General features: G+C 39.4%; 1 long non-coding RNA gene across 3 annotated transcripts in view; it reads right to left on the minus strand.

The window, feature by feature from the left end:
- LOC123242123 overlaps window positions 1-23,584 on the minus strand; it is a 200,977-nt gene that overhangs the window by 18,001 nt on the left and 159,392 nt on the right. For all 3 annotated transcript variants that reach the window (XR_006505803.1, XR_006505802.1, XR_006505804.1), the window contains one exon: window positions 20,333-20,397. This is a non-coding gene — a long non-coding RNA (uncharacterized LOC123242123). The remainder of the gene's footprint in view (window positions 1-20,332; window positions 20,398-23,584) is intronic.

Consider the following 23,584-nt stretch of genomic DNA (forward strand, 5'->3'; position numbering starts at 1 on the left):
ATCATTAAGGGTAGGTTGAAATCTCAGAGTTGTTTTGATTTGCATTTTTCTTATTACAGATGACTTGGGGTATTCTTTTATATGGTTATTAAAAGTCTGCAATTCTTTTGAGAAATATTTCTTCATATCCTTTGACTACTTATCTGTTGGGGTATGGCTTTTGTTCTAATTGCTTTATTTCCATTAGTTGTATATATACATATACATATATATATGTATATATATATATATTTTTTTTTAACCCTTAAATTCTGTGTATTGGCTCCTAGGTGGAAGAGTGGTAAGGGTGGGCAATGGGGGTCAAGTGACTTGCCCAGGGTCACACAGCTGGGAAGTGTCTGAGGCCGGCTTTGAACCTAAGACCTCCGTCTCTAGGCCTGGCTCTCAATCCACTGAGCTACCCAGTTGCCCCTTCTCTATATATTTTAGCTTCCATACTCTTATCAGAAATACACAAAGAAAAAAAATTCTCAGCTGAGTATTTCTTATCTTCTCCTAATTTTGTTCATGTAAGAGAGCCCCGTTTTTTTCTTTCTTATTCTGGCCTGTATATGAATGAAAAGCAGATGGTCAATATCCATTGTGAGACAATCTCCCATAATAAAGTAGTATTATTAAGTTTTCTCTCTAGTCATCCTAGATACTGATGGAGGGAACCAACATTACTAGTACCTTTTCAAAAGACTGCAATACTATTCCCTGTCCATACTTTCCCAGTCTCTACTCACTAGAAAAAGCAGTCCTTTAATACCTTGATCCCTTATTAAAATAGCAAGTTCAAGGAGGGGATGAAAAAAGGGGAGACTCTATAAATCCTGGTCCTTCCAATCAAATAGTCCCAAGACCGGTCTCTTTATAACATACATGTTTTATTACAGAGATCTTTCCTTGGACAAAGCTACTAGACCATCTTGATATTGTGTTCCCTCTCAGGGAGAGTTTCCCTTGGTGAAAGAATAGATGGTTTCTTGTGAAGGGTGAAGGGCAAGAGGAGGCATTAGGGGCCATGGAGAGAGCAATGTAATGAGATATGGATTATTTCGTTTTTAGATCTCTTACTTTATCAGTTCACCTCCTGTTTGAAGGTTAGACAGGACATAAAATCAAGAAGCTTGCCCTTCACCCAGGAAATCAGACCACAGACAGAAGCACCCAAAGTCCCATGGTCCGGGCTGTAAGGAAACTTTGTCATTGTAAATGATGTCTCACTGTCTCATTGTAAATTCAGTGGCTCACTAATGGATTGCTGCCCCTGCAAGAAGGTAACGGTTCACTCTGTGGGTCCAAGTAATTAAAGTAAAAGCCCCATCACTCTCTCCTTCCAGAAACAGAGGCCTGAGGGAACTACATCAAAGTCTAACTCATTCCTATCGACCTGAATTTTTCTGTTGATATCCATGCTGCCTGCTTTCCCCAGGGATAGGGTGGGTTGCCCCACCACCAAAGGCAAGAGTGCCTTTTGTTCTGCAATCTTCAGGGGAACCTGCACTTTTTGTACTTTCCTGGGATGAGATGGTGGCAACAGCAATGGTTTGAGCCTTTGGAAACTCTGCGTAATGTCCTGGCATCATGGGGATTTTCTCAGCTTGTTTGGTTGAGGTCATCAATCCTGCCTTTGTTAATAGAATGCTAGAATCATAAGGCTGGCAGGGACCCCTGAAGTTCATCTAGTCCATCCCTTTGTAACCAAGGAAGGCTGTATTTCAAACCTCCAATTCCCAAAACTATTTTCAATATATTTCGTAAATGAACCTGAAGCAGCAGAACTGCCAGATGTTTTTCAAGTTACCTATATGCAACATAGTGAGAAACAGCTCAGCTCAATGATGAGTTTTCCATGTGGGACCATGACCACTAGCAGAAGTGAAGGACAATAGGATATCATAGTGGCAACAATTTTCCAGGAGAGTCTGGGGCTTAGTATTTTTAAAAGTAAGACTACTTGATGCTTAGAAATAAAATAAAATAAAAGTCCTGTCTAGAATAAGTTTATATAGGATCCCTCGTGCAACAGATAATTACAAAAAAATCCATTAGGGAGTTTAGCATCATATTCTCAGCTTGCAGCACATCTGTAAGTCCTATTAGCACTTATGAGATTGACTTGCCTGTGGATTGAGTGAAAACTGCATTTCTACTGAGGCATTCACGAGCATATAAGAGTTAAACATCTGGTTTCCTCCACCTCCTACCTAGAACATGCCTTGGGGGTAACAGGAGCCAGTGGAGAACGTGTACAGGGGTAGTCCCATACTCTAAATTGCTAGTGCTACAACAGTACAGGGGTGCAATTGTGAGCATTCCTCAAAGCTGTTTCATTTGTATAGCAAAGACCTAGGTAGGGAGACAATGGGTGCCCTCCAGAAGTACACAACTGGCTTTTCTTCTTAACACGTTCAGCTGCTTCTCTCTAGGCCCGTTGCAGGAAAAGCTTCCACCGATCCTCAGCAAGGGACAAGAAGAGACATAAAACAGAGAGAGCCCTATCTCTAGGTCTGTAAGGCATTTAGCACAGCGAGTTCAATAATATTGCAAACACCATCCTGATTTAGACCTCCGAGATGGGAGCCCCAAGATGGCATCACCCTCTCTCTGAAGCCTTCCCTCATCGAGTGTTTCCTTTCCTGCATTTCCACTCCCCTGCAAACAAAACATTCTGCCATGGCCTTTGCCAGATGTGCTTTTAATCCTACCAATTAGATGGGAAATTAAAAGTTCAAAAAAATCAAGTAATCATCTGGGTCTTTTTTCACTTGTGTTCTGAAGCTGAGCAGCAGGTTTGTACTATCAGAGATGGCTGGCTTTTTTTTTAACAAGGGTCAATAAGATGGATCACATATGAGCTTCGTATTTTATGGTTGTTTGTGTTTCTTTCCGGGAACACGGCTGCAGTTCAATTCAGTTTTGTTTCAATGCTGACTGTGGCTATTAATACCTCATATTTACAGAACACACACCTCAGAGGAGCTAAAAACATTTACAGACATTAACCAAACCTTGCAACATCCCTGTCAAGTAGGCAGAAGTCGGGAATTCATCCCTTCGCTCAGAAGAGAAAGAAACAGAATCATTAAGAGGGCAAGTATCACGAAAAAAAATATATTCCAGTGAATTATGGGCCTTATGGGGCTAGAATCAACAAAACCCACCCTGTCTTTCCTCTTACTTTCTGGAAAATCCACACTTTGATCATTCAGGTGAACCATGTTCTTAAAATTATTTGGAGGAAGAGATGTCAAACATTCCCAATGTCTTTTGAACCTCAAAAAAGGGATTTCTTCCTCTAGTCTAACCTAAAGGGAGATAGCATAGCAAAGTGGAAATAAGGAAATGTAAGTTCCCGTCTTTGCTCTACCTTATTGTTGTTGTTTAGTTGTTTCAATCCTGTCTGACTCTTAGGGAACTTATTTGGGGTTTTCTTGGCAAAGCTGCTGGAGTTGTTTGCTATTTTCTTTTCCAGCTCATTTTATAGATGAGGAAACCAAAGCAGAGTTAAGTGACTTGCCCAGGATCACACAGCTAGTAAATCCGAGGCCAGATTTGAACTTATTTGACTTATCTGAACTCCTGACTACAGGTCTAGGAGCTCTATCCATTGAGTCTCTTGCCTGCCCAACAACAAGAAGTCTTTACTCTACTTCTACCCAGCTATGGGACTTAGAACAAGTTACTTCAATTCTTTGGGCCTCAGTTTCTTTACATGTCCAAAGGATTTGATAGATCATTTCTAAGTCCCTCCCAACTCAAAATTACATTTCTAAATGCCTTCTGAGTCAGCTTAGCAATCAGATTTTCTTGCCAGAGAATACACAGGACAAAATGTTTTTTCACCCTCTGCTCTCAAACTAGACCATGTCTTATTTAGAGAGGTCCCTGGGCAATTTATGTGAGCATCCATTGAACATTCTCGAATGGTATTCATTCACAAGCTGCTCCGTTATTTTCTTCTCTCCTTCCCTATCAAATATTCAGAAAGTTCCTCAACGAGAAAATTCTCTGAATATTACGTGTGGGGAATAAAATAGAGAAGACAGAAGGGGAAAGTCAGAGATTGAGGACATTTTTGGAGGAACTTTGGGAGAGTACTTGGGAAAGGAACGTGAAAAATGTCAAAATTCACCCTCTGCCCCTGAAGCAATGGTAAAATTAATTTTAAAAATATAGCTAATTTTATTTATGGAAATGAAAAAAATAAAACCATGCAAACAGATTGCTATGATGAAGAGGGACATTCTGTCCTGTCTGAAGCAGGTGAGTGGTACAGTGGATGGCGTTTGGGGACTAGAGTCAAGAAGATTTGAGTTTAAATCTGGCCTTAGACATTACTAGCTATGTGATCTGGGACAAGTCGTTTAATTTCAGCTTCTCCGATTGTAAAATGGGGCTAACAATAACACCTACTCCATAGAGTTCTTGTGGGTATCAAATATTTGTAAAGTGCTTAGCACAGAACCTGCCTCTAGTAAATATAATACTATATAAATGTTTATGCCCCCGTCTCCCATATGTATACACCCTACCATATACATACACCCAAAGTATAATGGGCCAGGAATTAGTTCATTGTAGCACCATCCCACAAAGACCCAAAGATTTTGCAGAGGGTAAAACTGAAAGGCAGAATAACTCACCCTCTTTGTCTTCAAACAAAAGACAATTGCTGAGGGACATGGGATCGTAGATTTGGAGCTGGAAGAACTGAGAGAATATAGAATCCAGCTCCCTCGTTTCACAGATGAGGGAATTCAGGCAAATAGAGGTTAAGTGGCATTGTCCAGGAGCATACAAGTAGGAAATAGCTGAGTCTGGATTCAAACACAAGTCTTTCTGACTTGAAATCCAGAACTCTATCTACTATATCATGTTGCTTCTCAAAATCAACTAGATGAGGTATTCCCTATGGCTTAAGAAGGGAGTTCTTCATGAAAAAAGACTAACTCGTCTCATCATTATAGCAAGTCAGTATTCACTGGGGTCCAGTTCTTCCTTCTCCTTCTTATAGTTCTTCACAAGATGGAGGACAAGTAATTCAATGCTTATGTTATTCCAGAAGCTCACTCCTTGGCAAGTTTTCATGATGTCAACTCAGGGACTACTCTATTATTGGCTTCTGTGTGGTCCCTTTGATTTACTATCATTTATTTGGTGGCACTATCTGGATATTTAAGCCACATTTTACTGAATTTTGCATTTTTAAATATTTATTGCACCTTCCCAAAAGCCTCCCTTCCCTTATTCCCATTATTCCACTCGAGTCACTCTTCTAAGGAGGTCTTTTTGTTTGTCCAGCTACACTATTGAATAGCCTTTTAACTGACATCCTTAACTAGCAGTTCCTTGCCCATTCAATCTATCTTGAATTCCTAGCACAGGAAGGAAAGGGAGCAACTGGGTTTGGGGAATAGAAAGGGAACAGCAGCCCTGGAAAATCCAAAAGTTTCCTGTCCATACTGACCCTGTCATCAGCCAAAACATTTAAATCAGGAGAAGTGGGTCTTTCATTGTCAACTTTCAGGAACTGGCCCACATAGCACTCCCAGAACTAGGAGAGTAAAGGGGACAGGTAAGACCATATAGATTGAAGCAACATATATGAAGAGGTTAGGAATGCCCAGATTCCTTCCCCATTGAGCCTCTTAAAGTGTTTCTCATTTTTTATGAATGTTTCTACCACCACCTACTCAATCTCCCCACTCTGGGAGACAGAAGTGGGGTCATAGGGGACAAGGGGACTTGTGCCTGGATGTGTTATTGCAACATCTGGGAAGGGACCAGTGATGAGTTCCTACTATACAGTTATCAAAGCCTTTGAGTCTGATTCATACTTTCTGATATAATTTTCCAATCTAATACTATACTCTCACCCTGTAAGTCCCACAGGAGGCCTGGAACTCTGATAAGTAGAGCAATAGTTTCAAACTCAAATAGAAACAGGGTCCACTAAACCCTGTGTAAGGACCCCCTGAGGGCGGCATGTGGACATCGTTTTAAAATGTAATGTTATTTATGTTTTTATTCATTAGGTTAAGTATTTCCCAGTTACATCGTAATCTAGCTCAGGCCTCACTTGGGAGTGTTGTGAATGGCCTTGGATCTTGGGTTTGACACCTCTGAAGCAGAGGCTAAGAGATCCCATATGCTTCTGCTCAAGGCAGTGCTTGCCTGAAGTTGAGATTGAGGGCAGATTCGGTAAGATCAGGGCCTGATCATTTGCTGTCCTCAGAGAGCATTATATCACCTGGAACTGAGAGGTGAGGAAGGAATCAACAGTCTGATGGAAGCCTGTGACAGAGCAGGTGATTTCAAGAGGGAATAGAATCCAGGAAGTGAGGAAGAAGATGCTGTATGTTGGCAATAAAATCGTTGTTGTCTGATGAAGAGATCAATGGTCTTGAAGGCCTATTAAAACCCAACTCTGTTAGGACTTCAGGCACATAGCCATCTGTAATGCCATTTTATCATCTATAACATTATGATAATTAACAGGTCATTGTGAAGAAAGTACTTTGACAGTCTTAAAATACTAGACATGAGTAAATCCCTTTATTTATAGGAATACTCGGGCAAGCAGGGTAGTTCTAGGGATAGTTAATGGCTTATGTGTAGCAGGATTGGTAATTTTGTTTTCATGTTTGAGGCAGAATACCACCCATCTTGAAGAGCTCTCAAGTCAAAAAACCTTCACTATTCAAGGTACATATAAATGGTTCAAGATAACCCCCAAGAACCGTTAGAATATCATGAGCAGCAAAAGATCTCTAGTAAATATGGAGCTGACTGTCACCCTCTTCATCCCAAATGTGATCACTCAAGAGCTTTTATTCAGTCCTCTGTTGAAAGGAACATAAGTCTTAGTCTTCTACCTGAGTTCAGGGAGCCAAATGAGGAAAAGAAGAGGCTTTAGGAATAAATAAAACGCTCCTAAAATAAAAGGAATAAAATGGTTGTAATAAGGAAAAGAAAGGCTAACTGGCCACAACGCCAGAATGATAGAGATTACCCACCCATCTCTTTTCTTGAGAGGGATTCCCCAAACTGACAAATATACTGCCTGTGGAATGGAGCAATGATTGTTTTCTAAGGGATCTATGGGATAGGTAATCCAGGCCTTTGGTTGCATCTTAACCATGTTGAATAGACTCTTGCTAATTAAAGCTTTCCCATGTTGGTGGAGACATGGCATGTGTGCCCTGGCAGCATGGAAGGTACTGCTCCATTCCCTCTCTCCACCGTGTCTGAGGACATTTTTTGCATGACCTACTCCTCTGCCCAGCAGACCAATGCAAGCACTTCCTCTCCCACTGTCTGGGGTAATGCAAGGGACTCACAGGTGGCTAGAAGGTGCAGTTTGGGTACGTCAATCTCTAGGGTTCCCAACACTGGCTTAAGCCATAGTAGTAGCTCTTCTCTGTTCATAGGAGTGGATAGAGAACTTCCTGAACTTTGAATGCAATTAAAAAGTTTTCCCTCAGGTCACTTGAGAAGGACTGGTGCAAGCTTCCCATTATGAGGGAGATATTGTAGAAGATATAAGAAAGGCACATATAAAAAGGTTTAGAGGCAAAACCTACCACGTTGTCTGGTTATTAGGAAAGCATTTTGCAAAACTTGTAAATGCTGAATAAACATGAATTATCACTGAGCATAGCAACTAGTATGGGACCACTTAAGGCTTTTAAATGGGGTGCCATGTTTTAAAGAATGATGTTGAAGAACTTGAGGGTTCAGAAGAAGACAACTATGTCACATGAAAAAACTCCAAAGGCTTAATTTGGAGAAGAGAAAACTTGGAGGGATATGAACAGTATCTTCAAATATTTTAAGGGCTGCTGTAGAGAAGAGGAATCAAATTTATTTTACATGTACCCAGGGGTCAAAATTAGGACAAATGGGTGGAATTTTCATAGAGAAAGTCTTCTGCTCAATGTAAGGGAAAATTCCTAATAATTTTTGTAATCTGGAAGTAGAATTTACTGCCCAATGAAATATTGAGTTTCATGTCCTCAAAATGTTCAAGCTTATGCTGGATGAGCACATACGAGAGGGTTTGAAAATAGTAGATGCAAAAGTAGAAACCAAGAAAAGCATAAACCCTTTTCATGGCTTCCCCTTTGCCCAATGAATTTGGGTCATACAGAGTCCCAATGGTGCTTTTTGTCAGTAGATGATCAGGTGGCCTCTGAAGTCATCTTTCAATTCTAGGATTCTATGATCTTATTACAGCAATAAATATTAAAGACATAGCAGTATTGATTATGATAATATAATTGCCATCACCATTGCCACCATTGTCATCATGTTGATTTAGTCTTTAGTCCTTAGTGAGGAAAACCTGGTTTGACCTCTATAGCTTCTTATATTATCCATAAAGGAGAACAGAGATTGTTTGTGCCAGATTCTATAGAAGGATCTTACAAAGTCTCACTAGAATTTAACCTGAAACATAAATTGGGGGAAATGGTCACTAAATTATTGGTAGCATGGCATACAAATTTCAAAGTGCAAGATTTTCTCCTTTTCAACATGTATCTGGAAGGGATGTGTGTGTGTGTGTTTACACATGTGCTCATATTTGGGACAAGGGAGAAAAAGGGAGTCCACATAAGTCAACTAGATATTTTTGAACTGTACCATAGGAAGCATGAAAGATAAAAAAAATTAAACCCTTGGTAGCTAAGAGCATCTTTCTACTAAATTCATGCCTGTCTGTGCCAAAAAACTACAAACAAGATAGACTAGAGATACAGGTATTATGTGGGTGTGAAGAGCAGAATATGGTAAAGACTGGCATGGTTGGATTGGAAGAACATTTCATTTTCCTTTTGTGTCTGGGACTCTAGTTTATCCTATGTTCATAGGAACTGTATCTTCCCCCACAAGTTAAGTCTCCTCCCCCCCCCCCAAAAGCCAAACCTCAGGAGAAGGCGACAATGCAGAAAATGGACTGAGAGTATGAGATAAGACTCTGCCGCCTGCCTACAATTCAGAGATTTTCCAGTAGGAATCTAGCAGCCAGAATCCTCCAAAGTGACCACTCTTCCTCACCATTTGGTATATTATTCCCTCATCCTGGGGGTAGAGATCTGTGAGGTTCCTTGACACTTTCTGCTACTGGTCCTTATTTTGTTTCAGGCCCTATGTTGACTTAGCCAGAGCTTCCACTAGAAAAAGGCAGAGTTGGGAATTGGGATGGGCACAGGGGAAGGGCTGAAACACTAGGGACTCCAAAACAATGCTGGCTACTTTATTCCCTTGTTATTCCCAAATTGTTCAGAAGATGAAACCCAAGTGACCTCTAGGGAAAAAGGAATGTGTGTGTATACACATATACACATACTTCTTAAAATTCTATATTTTCTAGAATTTTGATTTTTTTCCCAGAGAAAAAAGATCCTAAAGGAATTTTCTGACAATAGCTTCCAATCACCTTAGGAATTAGGTTTTGAATGATACAAAATGGAGTATCTTCCCATTTTTCCATATCTAATAACATAAACATGTGCACAGAAATGCATAAAAAGGCAGTTTTTACATACACTCAAATGATGTACATCAATATAGAGCAAAGAGATGCAGAAGATGAGTACACAGATGACAAGGAAATCTGCCTACACCCTTTTCCAGTGTATCACATTCATCTTTTATAAAGACCTTGATGAATGTGACATTTCCCACTTCTAGCACATTCCTCCCTTGAACATTTTCTGCCATCCTTACAAGACTCACTGCATGAATATAAAAATGTGTATATATGTGTATATATATATGTGTGTGTATATATATATACATATATATACACATGTATATGTATATCTATACATCTGACATTCATCATCCCACCCCCCTACCTTGAAGGGTGATTTTATTCTTGCTAAGGACATAGTATCTCTAAAAATGGTGGGACAAAATGTATTCGTTTAGGCTTCAAAACACTGGAATAAAAAGGCCCAAAGAAGAGTGTGTGTGTGTGTGTGTGTGTGTGTGTGTGTGTGTGTGTGTCCAAGGTAAGTCATCTTTAGAAGTGGTCATTAGAGGCAAAAAGGGGGTCAAGGGATATCACTATGAAAATAACAGATATCGTTTAGAGTGTATCCCCCTCCCAATTATTGGCTTAAGATATCATCCTTGATCTCAGGAGAGTAAGACAGAGGGACAAACATGGTATCTCCTGTCCAAACTTTCACCTACAAAAACATATTAGAAGGCTCCAAGGAGATGGTGCTCATTTTACTTTCTAAGTGAGGGGTCAGAAGCTCATCTAAAGGGAGATGTTTAGGTTGTTCTTTTGAAGGTGAGGTGGACTACAGAGTATAAATGTGGTGACTTGAAAAAGTGATGAGTAAGAGGGTGGGTCTAACAGCTCATGAATGTGAAGAATCTCAATGGGGTCAAAAAGGGGTGTAAGAAATAAAGAGTGGCAGGCACCAAATGGCAGCAACTCTAAAAAAAAAAGGAGAGAAGGCTGGGTAGAATTGACAACCAATCCTTAGGCCTAAGAAATTCAACCTGCATGCCCCTAGACAAGATATCTACACAGTAAAGTAGCTTCCCACCTCTAAATCCTGTGATCTTGTGTAAACATGCCATAGGTTACAAACTTCCCTAGGTTAAATTCCCCCTGAAACTTAGGATGAAATTTTCTGCAAAGAGAGTACGCTCTCTCTCTATTAATTTATCTCAGCACCTATCATGGTGTCTGGCACACAGTAGACAATTAATAAGAGCTGGCTGATTGTTTGCCTTATTGATTTGTTCTTCTTCCTTAAAAAGGTATCTACAGAAGAGGATCCAACATGATAGATAAGATCTTAGCCCATGTGAAGAAGGTGGAAATACCTCCTTGGCTAAACCCATACTTCATGGACACAAATTTCTAGCACATATGCATTGCATCAAATAATTCACCCTATGGGAGGTCAGTGAAAATTATACAGAGTCCAAAAAGGGAGAAGTCACAGAAAACATAGGTCGAGACTAAAATCGTGTTGGATAGTTCAGTGGGGTTGAATCAGCCAGCTTCCTAGGGAGGAGAAAAGGATATTTCTGAAATGAATGTCAACCCTGTGGACTGACCCTGCCCTTTATATCTGACCTTGATGCCAACACCCATGGACTTGGCAGCTCTGTGCTGAAGAGCCACTTTGCAGACAGCCTACAACCCTGCAGGACCCCTCGCCCTTTCTTCCCTATCCTGACACTGCCATCTGCAGCAACAGAGCTGAGATTTCTTGAGCCCAAATTTATCACACTCGAGACAATGTTCTTACATAAGAATCACCTGTCGCGGGTACATAAATATAAGCACCAAGAGGGAGAGGCAGGCAATCGAGATTTTAAAATAAAGGAGACAGCCTAAAAGTCAGGCAACTTGGTAGGACTGTGGTTTGAAAACCTTCCATGTGCCCATATGTACCTGAAAGGAAGGTCTGTCTTTCGTCTGCTTCCTGGCCACATCACTCTTCCTTGGAAAAGATGATGCTCAAAGTTCCACAACTGTGAGCAGGCTCTCTCCACAGCTCCTGGGTGGCACCCTAACTGACCTAAGCTTGCTCTCCTCTCTTCTCTTCCTTGTGTGATATAGTTTTTCTTTGTTTGATTTAGCGTCGCCAACTAAATAAAGGTATAAAGATAAGCTCTGGTCCATTGGTCCAGGGCCTAAAAAAATCATGAAAGGTCAAGTGGAAATAAGAATGAACAGAAAAAGAAACCAGACAGCTTGTCCTTTTTCCTTCTTTTTAATACTTTCTTCTACTCCATATTTATCTATTCATTTGTCCATCTATCCATTCAGCCATATTAGTAAGCATTTACCATAATTTAAAAAATAAGCCATGCTGTTCTTTCAAATCTTACATAAAATCTTAGTCGAGCCAATAATATACATTAATGTTCATAACCTAGATATATACACAAATATATGTATATGTATGTATGCATGCATATATTCATATACATATATTTATAGCAGCTAGGTGGCTTAGTGAATAGGCCAGCAGTCAGGAAAGCATGAATTCAAATCTAATCTCAGACACTCACTTGTTGTATGACCCTGGGCAAGTCACATAACTTCTGTTTGCCTTACTCCACTGGATGAGGATATGATAAACTAGTCCAGTATCTTTGTCAAGAAAATCCCATAAGACATTTTGAAGAGTTGAACACAGCTAAATGGTTGAACAACAAAAATAGCATATACTTTTTAAGAGATCATATTCTAGTGGTATAGCCTATGTTTATTCTAGTAAAGCATTAGGATAAATAAAATGCCTATTAAACTGAATGGAATTGGGATCACAGAACTTAGAGCTAGCCATAGGGGATCATCCAATCTAAGCTAATTTCACAAAAGGAGAAACTGAGGTCCAAAGAGTTTAAGTGATCTGCCCAAGGTTACACAGGTAGTACATAGCTGAGCTGGATTCTAACTTAAAGGACTATAGCGTTTAAAATCAGAGGACCTGAGTTAATTAATCTGACCTCTGATGCTTATTACCTGTATGACCTTGAGCAAATCACTTAGCTGGTCCTCAAGTCTTCACATATGCAAAGTCAAGGGGATGAGACTAGTGATAGTTGAGGTCCCTTTTATCTCTTAACCTCTGATTCTATGGTCTATAATTTCTGACTCCAAACACAATGTCTTTCCTACTACACAAAGTGCCTATTACATAGAAGGCACCATGTACCATATTAGTGTTACTGGCCACACCAGTGCTAACTAACCTAATAAAACAGCTCTCTTCAAAGTTACTAATAATATTTAAATCACCAACTCTAATGTCCTTTCCTCAATCCTCATTCTTCTTGACCTCTCTGCATGTAATACTTTTGATCACCCTTAGCTCCCCTCACAAGGTTTGCAGGATACTGTTCTTTCCTGGGTCTCTAACCTGTCTGATTTCCTTCTGAGTCTCTTTTACTGGTTATTTACTCAGGACCACTAACTATAGAAGTCCCAGCAAGTTCTAGGTCCTCTTTTCCTTTCTCTCTAAACCACCTATCTTGATCTTATCAGCTTCCATAACTTCAATGTTCATCTCTATGCATACGATTCCCAGATTTATATATTCAACCCTAATCTCTCTCCTGAGCTTCAGCCTCTTCTCCAATCTCTTTGATATCTCAAACATGATGTTCCATAAGCGCCTTAAACTCAGCTTGTCTGAAACAGAATTCACTACCTTCCCCCAAAACCTTTCCCTTCTACCAACTTCCCTAATATTCTCAAGGGTTTTACTAACCTCAAAGCCATCCAGGCTCATAATCTTAGTGTCTATCTCAACTTCTCGCTCACAATTCCCCTACAAAGCTAGTCTGTTGTCAATTCTGTTTCTACCTTCACATTTCTAGTACATGACCCCTTCTCTTGACACACACAGCTATCACCCTGACATAGACTCTCATCATCTCATACTTGGATTGCTACCATAGACTGTTGGTGGGTCTGCCTAGCCCAAGTTCCTCCCCACTCCAAACCATCCTCCATTTAGCCACTAAAGGGATTTTCCTAAAATATGAGTCTGACACCACCCTACTCAACAAATTCTAGTGACTCCCTATGACCCCCAGAATCAAATATAAAATACTGTTTAGCATTTAAAGCCTTTTACAACCTGGACTCTTCCTGCCTTTCCAGTCTTCTTTTTCTTCTTTTTTTTAAAGTCCTTACCTTAGAATACTGTGTTGTAAGGGCTAGGCAACAGAGGCTAAGTGACTTGCCCAGGATCAGATAGCTAAGACGTGTCTGATGTCACATTTGAACCCAGGACCTCCCATCTCTAGGTCTGGCTCTTAATCCACTGAGCCACCTAGTTGGCCTCCCTCTCCAAGTTTTCTTAAACTTTACTCCCATCTGTGAACTCTACAATCCAACTATGCTGATCTACTTTCTCTCCTTTGCTATCTCTCAATACTGGCTATCCCCTAATCCTGGAATGTTCTTTCTCCTCGCCTCCACTTTCTAATTTCCTTGGCCTCTTTCCAAACTCAGCTCTCATCTTCCCTTCTGCAGGATGCATTACCTTCTCTCTAAGATTACCTTTCCATTTACACTGTATACATCTTGAGAGTACTCAACTGTTCACATGTTCTGTCTTTAATATTAGAATATAAACTTCTTGAGGGAAGGACTACATTTTTGCCTTTCCTTGTCCCTTCCTTGTCTCTTTCTCAGGACAGTTCCTGGCACATGGCAAGTGCTTAATAAATTCTTGTTGACTGAGTTGCTATGGGAGATCAGATGATGTAAATAGGTCATATTCCCTCCTGTCCAAGAGTTCACCATCTAGTGTCTAGAATACTCCAACTTTCCTGGATTCTCCTAGCCTTAGTGTGAATGTTGCCTATCCTCTCCAATCCCCATCCCTCTCTTCCACACAGTATACCAATAAACAAAGGCTGTGTTTCTGAAAAGGACTTTACTAACACTTAAGGGAGAGAGGGCTAAAAATAGAAAGAAAAAGAAATCTACCCAGCGGCCAGCATCACTGAGTATAGTACTTACCCCGGCATGGAGATCTTAACTTGGAATACTCTTAAATTGGTCATGGAGGCCCATAATTATCCAGCTAAATAGTCCCCTCTTCCATTGAACTAGTATCTATGCCATAGGCAAAGTATGATCTTGACATCTTGACATTAGAGAAGCCTCAGTAGTTTTTTCCCTCTCCAAGCAGACCTTAAACTCAATTTTTCTTACCTGTTTTGAAACTGAGATCTCCTTTATCCCCCACCAATAACTTTAAGGGTCCATCTAGAGCTTTATATGTTAGCACAGATTAGTCCTGCTTATTGTTGACTGGAGTTCGTCAGATTTCTTGTTTTGTCAACTCTAGATTATCTGGAGATGATTATCCCTCCTAGATTCTTATTGGTACTCTCATTTATTCTGTTAAATTAAGTATATAGTTAGTACATATTGAAACCAGAAGAGACTACCACCCTCACACGTCCCCAGCCCCCAAGTTTCTTGTCCTAAAGAAGACACAGACAACAATACTAGTCCCAGTGTGGACTAGTCTTCATTCATTTTATGTATTCGTCTAACAAGCATTTGTGTCAGATATGATGCTGGGTGCTAGTGATATAAAGATAAAAATAAACTGTCAAGGGGCAGCTAGGTGGCTCAGTGAATAGAGAACCAAGCCTGGAAACAGGAGGTCCTGGGTTCAAATCTGTCCTCAGATATTTCCTAGCTGTGTGACCTGAGGCAAGTCACTTCATCTTCAATGCCTAGTCCTTGTGGCTCTTCTGCCTTAGCATCAATATTTAGTATCACTCCTAAGATAGAAGGTAAGGGCTTTAAAAAAATGAAACTGTCCCTGTCCTCAAGGAGCTTGCATCCTATTGGAAACAATATGTACAATAATAAGTAAATTCAAATTATAAGCAAAGTAAATACAAAGCAAAGAAACAGGTAGAGTGGGCAGGGGGATGCAGGCAACAGAAGGAATTGGGAAAGGCCTTCTTTAGTCATGGCATTTGGTTGAGAGGTACTGAGTGTGCAATAACAATTCTGGGCTTTAGTTATTTAAAGTGATCATATAACCAGTAAAGATTTCAGGGTGAGCAAGGAGAGTTTGAACATTACTTATGAAGATAGAACTTGTACCATATGGGCCCACTATTTTGTGTTTGTTTTTAAAGTATTAATTCCAAGGACATTCAAGTTCAACAAATATTTACTGAGTTTCTGGTATGTGCCTAAGCATGGGGGAATTCAAAACAATCTACAGGGATTTACAGAAGTTAAATTTTGTAAGGAAATGAATCTTCTCTCATGAGGAAAATGAAGACAATTTAACATGGTCCTTGCCTTCAAATCAAAATATAAAAGAAGGCCGATATATTTCTAAAACCAAATGCAAATTAATTTTTTTAATTACTGACTGAAAATTATCTGTCCTCATGCTAGTTCCTTTCATAATTTTTTTAAAAATTTATGGTTGCTGAGCTTGCCTATTCTTATAATTCTTATGTCAATGTATCTTAGGCTACAGAGCTATTTATTTGAAGAGGAAGCCATCTTCAACTCAACAGACATTTATTAAACACCCATTCTGGGCAAGCATCATGCTAGATACTGGATTTTTTTTAATCTATATCTATGATTGTGTCCTTTGGGGGATGTCCCAGTGTGGAAAATTTCTCTGCCAATGAAGATCAGCAATAGGTGTATAACACATATGCTTAGAATGTTGCTTAGATCATTCAGAAGTTAAGTAAGTAGCCCAGGATCACACAGCTCATTATGTATCATAGGAGAACTTGAAGCCAGATAGTCGTGACTCTAAGACTGACCTTCTAGCCTATAGGCTACATCATGTGTCTCTAAAAAGTACGGAATGGGGACTGTATCTATAATTCAATAGAAGGGGGAACTCCTAGAAGGGAAAACCTCCTTTTATCATTTTAGGTAGGCATCTTTTATACTAGGATCACAGAGGGGCCTAAGCCAAAGGAGACTTCTCCAGTGTCCCAAAGACAGCATGTCAGAGGTCAGAGATGAACTATGGTCAATGTTCTTATCTACAATTTCACATTGTCTCTTGGTGGTTGTGTTTCTTAGGATACAAAGACTAAAAGGAAATAGCCCCTGCCTTCTAGAAAATTACATTCTAATAGGAGAAAGCCCCCTCTAAAGCCTGTTGGCATTTACCAATATGAGTTTTAACCAAATGTCACTTCTTTGCTTTTCAATATGTTTAATATATCTCCAAGGTCAGTTGATTTTTGCATATGGCCAAAACAAACAAACAAAAATTCCCAAACCCAGGTTCTTTGAGTTTACAATGTATGTTTTCTGGAAAGTTCCTACCTCCAGACATAATCTACAAGATGGAAAAAAATGTTTAAAAATGCATTTTTAGTAAGTAGGTCTAGGTTTTTAGCTTTCGTATTGTATTTCTGAGTTCCAACCACACAGGAGACATCTATTTCCCCACCCAAGCCTTGTCAATTCTTCCGGCCTCAAAATTATTTCCCCTTTTGAATTCCTCTCACGCCATACCACTCATCTATTTATTATAATTGAAAATTTCTAAAAGCAAAGCTTTTGAGTAAGAGGAGACTTTTTGTTAAACAGTAAAAGTAAAGGAAAAATAAGACCTTTCCAAGTAATCTTCTAATGTAAGAGAGCTTATTGAGGATGCCTCTTCTATGTCAATACAAATGTAGAAGGATTTCCATAAGAATCCTATAGGCAAGATAGTGTGAATAGGAATAGATTCACTTATAAGCATTTCCCCATTCCACAGCTTCAGTAGGAAAAAAACTCCTTGAGGAAATAGCCATTTTATTTTTTCTTTTAGCACAATGCCTAGTATAGAGTCAGCATTTAATAAAGGCTTCTTGACTTAATCTGACATGTCTTCATGCCTCCAGCACCTAGCACAAACCTAGCTTCAGAAATAGTAGGACTTCCCACATGAATCCAAACACTGTCCTATATGTGCACAGGCATAGTAGTGACTATAGGACTCCCATTTATCTTCAAATTACAGCAGGGATTTCAATAATCCTTAAAGAAATAAAAGCACATGAAATGAATAATGAACTGGAGGAATTTCATGTGAACTGGAAAGACCCCCAGGAACTGATGCAGAACAAAAGGAGCAGAACCAGGAGAACATTATACACAGAAACTGATACACTGTGGTAAAATCGAATGTAATAGACTTCTGTCATAGCAGCAATGCAATGACCCAGGACAATACAGAGGAACTTAGGAGAAAGATTGTTATCCACATCCAGAGAAAGAACTGTGGGAGTAGAAACACAGAAGAAAAAATATTTCCTTGATCACATGGTTCTATGGGGATATGATTGGGGATGTTGACTTTAATTGATCATTGTGTTGCAAATATTAATAATATGGAAATAGGTTTTGAACAATGATACGTGTATAACCCAGTGGAATTGCTCATCAGCTTTGGGAGGAGGGTAGGAAAAGGAGAAGGAAAGAATATGAATCATGTGACCATAGGGGGAAAATTCCTTAATTAAATAATTAAATAAATGGATTTGGAAAAAAGTAACAACACAACAATTAATTAAGACATAATATTTCCTCCTTATAAAAGTATTTTGTGTTTTCCATTGGCTCAAAGTGCTTTAATATCTACTATCTCATTGCCCTTACACATCTCTATGAAGTTAAGGAGGAATAGGTATTATTATCCCCATACTGTAGACTGGAAGACTGAGGCCTGTTGAAAATATCATGACTTGCTCTTTGAAGGGTTAACACACACTATTTTATGGTAGAAAGGAATCAACTTCTAATCATAAGATCTGGATTCAAATCTTGCCTTCAACACTTACTAATTAGATGTGGGCAAATAACTGTGGTAAACAAGGAGATTTGGGACACCATTCATGAAGCTGGACTCTAACTATATAAGCCCACTTTTTTGTGTTAGTTTCTTAAATTATTAATCCCCCAAACTTTCAAATTCAACAAATATTTATTGATTTTTCTGGTATGTGCCTAAGCACAGGAGTTTTAAAATAATTTGTAGTGATTTATAAAAATCAAGTTTTATAAAGAAATGACTCCTCTTCCTATGAGGAAAATGAAGGCATATTTAATATGAAATACATATTCGACATGTATTTAACATTTAACAATCTCACTGAGCCTCAGTTTCCTTTATTGTCTGTAAGATGGGGAAAATAATATTTGTACTACATTCTCTTGTAAGGAAAAAAAAGTATTTTGTAAACCTTAAAAGACAATGTACATACTAATTGTTTTTGTTATCACTACCAATAGCCACATAATAACAAAAGTACAATTAAAAACTCTAGATTCACACACACACACACACACACACACACACACACACACACACACACAGGGTCTTTCCATCTACACCATGTTGCTCTAGAGCACTGGTTCCCAAACTTTTTTGGCCTACTGCCCCCTTTCCAGAAAAAAATTACTTAGTGCCCCTGGAAATTAAATTTTTAAAAAATGTAATAGCAATTAATAGGAAAGATAAATGCACCTGTGGCCATCACCTCCTTCCTGGATCACTGCAGCACCCACCAGGGGGTGGTGGCGCCCACTTTGGGAATCACTGCTCTAGAACATTCTCCCTTTAAGCCAAGTATTTCCTATGTCCCTTCTTCTTCCCCCTCATTTTATTCCTTAGAATAATCTTCTGAAACATCCCCCCTGTTTTATGTGACCTCAAAGGGTCTTGCCAAAATCCAATGTAATTATGAGTGAGTTCTTGACCCTCTACCTACATCACTTACATGCTAGTTGATCTGGGAAAACCACATCTCTACATTTCAATTTCAAAGTGGCAGAGTGATATGAGCAGTGAAGAGCTGACCTCTTGTGTAAAAACACACAAACTCATGCAAAAAACACATATCGTGTCTGAGTTACATGGATCAAAGCAATATGATGGCTCCATTTGATTAAAAAACAAATATCAGGAAAATGACTCAGGGGCCTGCTTTTGAAGGACACACATTGAAATACACTAAAATAGCCAAAGTACCCAGCATTTAATCATTTTGTGGTACAGAAAGGAATGAGGGGACCAAAAGGAAGAGTTCAACAAAGGATTATACTATCTTTCCAGGGACTGGTAGAGGGGATGGTACATTTTGGTGGCATATTATAGTGGATGAAGAGGCATAAAGGCAAATCCTTTAGAAGAATCCTTGTCCTAGCTATATCCTACTTGAGTCATAGCATGGTATGGTGGCAAGAACCTCAGAATAGGAATCTACATTTTTAGCACTAGAGCTCTGCTACTTATTACCTCTGTGACTATGGCTAAATCACTTCCCTTCTCTGGGCCTCATTGTTCTCATCCATAAAATGAGGGAGTTAGATGAGATGACCTCCAAGGACCCTTCCACCTTTAATCATTTATGAATCAACAAAGTCTCTTGTCTCTCTCTTCTGCCTCTACTTCCCCAGATAGAAAATGGGGATAACAAGCTACCATGGTGCTCTGCCATCTGTAAAGTGCTACAAAACAATAACTCCATATGCTAAGCAGACACTGAAATATCAACTTATTCAAATGCCCTAGAAGAGCAAATACCACACAGCTGCTAGAATCCTCAGCACAGAGAGGAATTCATCTACTTAGACACCTTGGGGTTGAGGAGGAAGAAATAGAGAAAATACCCTAAAATATCCCCAAAGATGAATTTCAAAAGTAATGCAAGTATCTCCAGTTTGGTAGACTCTTAGAGAGGGAAGGGATTATACTTTGAAGGTCAAACAAAACAGTTTTCTGCTTGAAACCTGGGGGAGATACCCCTGAGTGACATCAGACAGCATAGTAGAAACCAGGATTGTACTCACATGTAAAGAGCAGATGCCAAGAAGTCCAATTCACCAGTTCTTCTCAATCATTTCCAAAGAGAGATCTGCAGGGGAAAAGAATCACACAGGACCAAAAAAAAAAAAAAAAAAAAAAAAAAAAGGGGGGGGGGGGGAGAAGAGAGAAAGACGAGTGTTAGTTGAATTCTGTAAAGCTTTAAGAATGACTCAACTCTCCTAGGAGTGGCTACCATTAAATTAGATTGCTGAAAGAACACTAATAAAACTCTGTACTCCCCCAAATCTCAGAAGACTGTGCCACTAGGAAAAAAAAGTGAGGCAACGCATTTGGGGCTGTGGTTAGCTAAAGATTGCATTTGGGGCTAAAAATCACAGATGAGTCACAGCCCACTTGGATAGTGTGTAGTGAGCCTGGGGAATGCTGGCCTTGAGCTTCTGCCCTCCTCCCTCCCCCAACGTTCTTCTTTCCCTTTCTCATGGGATTTCAGCCTCTCCAACCTTAGCCAAAAGCAGCAAGTGAGCCTGCCACCAGGGCAAAGAGAAATTAGGAAACAAGTGAACTGAATGAACTTTCTCAAAGCTCTAGGCAGTTCAACTCCTCAGCATAGTTAGGATAAGAAATGACTCACTGAATTCTAGAGGGCCTTAAGAAGTCTCCTGGTCCAGTCCCTTGTCTTGGCAGAGGAGCATTCTAGGAGGTCATTGGATCAGAGAGTTACAGCTCTAAAGGACCCGGTCTAAGAGGTATCCATCCATTTCTTAAATTCTTTTCTTTAAAAGCTCCAGGGGAAGAGAATGTTATAGTCACTCTCAGGAAGAAATGTCTATCTCTTTTATTAAGAAAATGGATCTGGAGTGAGGAGGGATCTCAGAAGCCATTTGGTCTAAACCTTTTATTTTTTCAGATAAGGAGACTCAGGTCTAAAAGGTAGAAGAGATTTGCCCAAGTCACAGAGGTAGTAAGCATTAGAAGTAGGCTCTGAACTCATGGCACTAGGCAATGTTCTCTCCACCATACAACAATCCTTCCTGATCATCCTTTTTGCCAGGAAGTTCTACACTACGTCTGGCATAAATTCCTCTTGCTACAACTGGTCTTCTTCAGAGATGGAGAAAAGGAGGTGTCGTCTTCCCTATGGAAGCTCCTCACCCATCTGAACATGCTCATTCTCATCCCAAGACAACTGAGCAAAGTCTGGCAGACTTCCTAACAGGAAGTGGATTTTTCTCCAGGCTACAGGATCCAAAGATGGGGCAAAATCTTCATTAGTACCTCAGGTTTTTTTCCAGCTTTAGTGGCAATGATGAATTAGGTATCCACAGAAAGACATGAAAATTTTGTTTTTCTGTTTTGGGAGAAGAACTAAGATTGGAGCTAGGACCTGGATCATCTGAATGTAATATTCCTTCATTCAATTTGAAAAGACGCTTATCCCAATGGATTTCCCACTCTAGAATTAATCCAGATTTACAACATTTTATTTATAAGTTATTCTACAAGCCAAAACATGCTCCCCTTCATTCATAATATGGAGTTCCTCTGTGTTAAACAGCCGATTATCATGAATGAAGTGGGTGTAACTTCCTTAGAATTCTCCAAAAAGCTGTCAAAGCAGACCTACTACAGTTTACTGTTCCCCTAGAAGCAGAGACATTTCTAATTGTTTTCCCTTTGTTCTTACGCAGGTTTTTTGTTTTGGTGTGTGTGTGTGTGTGTGTGTGTGTGTGTGTGTATGTGTGTGTGTGTGTGTGTGTGTGTGTGTGTGATATGTGTGCCTATTCATGTATGCCTGTATTTAACAATGAGGTGGCTGAGATGGTTTTTTTTTCCCCCTTCCTTATAAGAAGAGAGAAAAGGAGACTAATTTAACCTCTCAACAAATGGAAAGATTCTAAAAGTGAAATATAAAATCAAACTTCAAAGCAATTGAAGCAGACTCTTTGGGGATAGGATGGACACTGTACCTTGGGGAGGTAAGAGTGAGGGGGGCAAAAAGGCTAAGATTCCTTTATGTTGAGATGGGGAGGAAGCTGGGGACCTAGTCGTCGTTATGGAAGAAAATAGCTTGACAGACTTCTCCAAGGTCAGAAATGAAATATCAAGATCCTGAGAGCATATTAAGCTGAGCACCAGGCAGGCCAGGAATGTGCACTTGGGGTTGGATTGGGATTAGGTGAAAATATCCAGCATAGGACCTCTTCTCTAGGTCACTTACAGCATGGAGTTGCTGTGTCAAAGAGTATTGGATTTCAAGTCAGGAGACTCCAAGGTTCAAATCCTGCCTCAAAACATCTACTAGCTGTACGATTTGGGCAAATCATTTCATCTTTCTGAGCCCAGAGTTTCCTGAAAATAGAAATAATTTGACTTTCACAACTTGTCTCATAATATCATAAGGAACTCAGTCTGTAAACTATAAGACCTTAAAATAAAATGTGTGGAATGACACGTCTAGGGTGTCAGGTCCTTGGCTCACTTCAAAGCACAGACAGGGGCCACCACCTACAGGTCTCTTTCTGGATCCACTCCATGTGTTAGTATTCTCCAAGGAAATCACTTTGTTTTTTACTCATTTTTACTTTGTATAGTCTTAATTATACATATGTAATTTTCTCATCTCTTCCCTAACTCTCTAAAGCAGGGGTCGGCAACCTTTTTGGCCGTGAGAACCATAAACACCACATTTTTTAAAATGTAATTTCGTGAGAGCCGTACAGTGCTCACAGTGCACACTCCTGTAACAGTGCCTGAAAAAAAATTGACTTTATGGCTCCTGCAGAAAGAGCCATATCTGGCCCTCAAAAGAGCCAGATATGAGGGCCATACGTTGCCGACCCCAGCTCTAAAGCATGTGAGCTCCTCAAAGGCAGGGACTATTATGATTTTCATATTCTAACTAGCTTTATGACCTTGGGCAAGTCACTTAACCTTTGTCTGCCTCACTTTCCTCAACTGCAGATGAAGATAAGGAAAGGGGGAAACATTTATATATTTATATATACACATCTAAAATACATATATATATATACATATATAAAATACCTACTGTCTTTTATGTTTATAGTTTATACCTATATGCTAAGTGCTTTACAATTATCTTACTTCATCCTCATAATAACTCTGTGAGGTAGATTCTGTTATTAGAGAATTATCTTAAATAACAATTATTTATTTATTAATGAATGCTAATGAATAAATATATACATATATTAATAAATGTTTGTGAACAAATATATACGTATATGTTAAGGAAGATGATGAATAAATTATAA

This window comes from Gracilinanus agilis, chromosome 3, assembly GCF_016433145.1.
Source record: "Gracilinanus agilis isolate LMUSP501 chromosome 3, AgileGrace, whole genome shotgun sequence".
NCBI lineage: Eukaryota > Metazoa > Chordata > Mammalia > Didelphimorphia > Didelphidae > Gracilinanus > Gracilinanus agilis.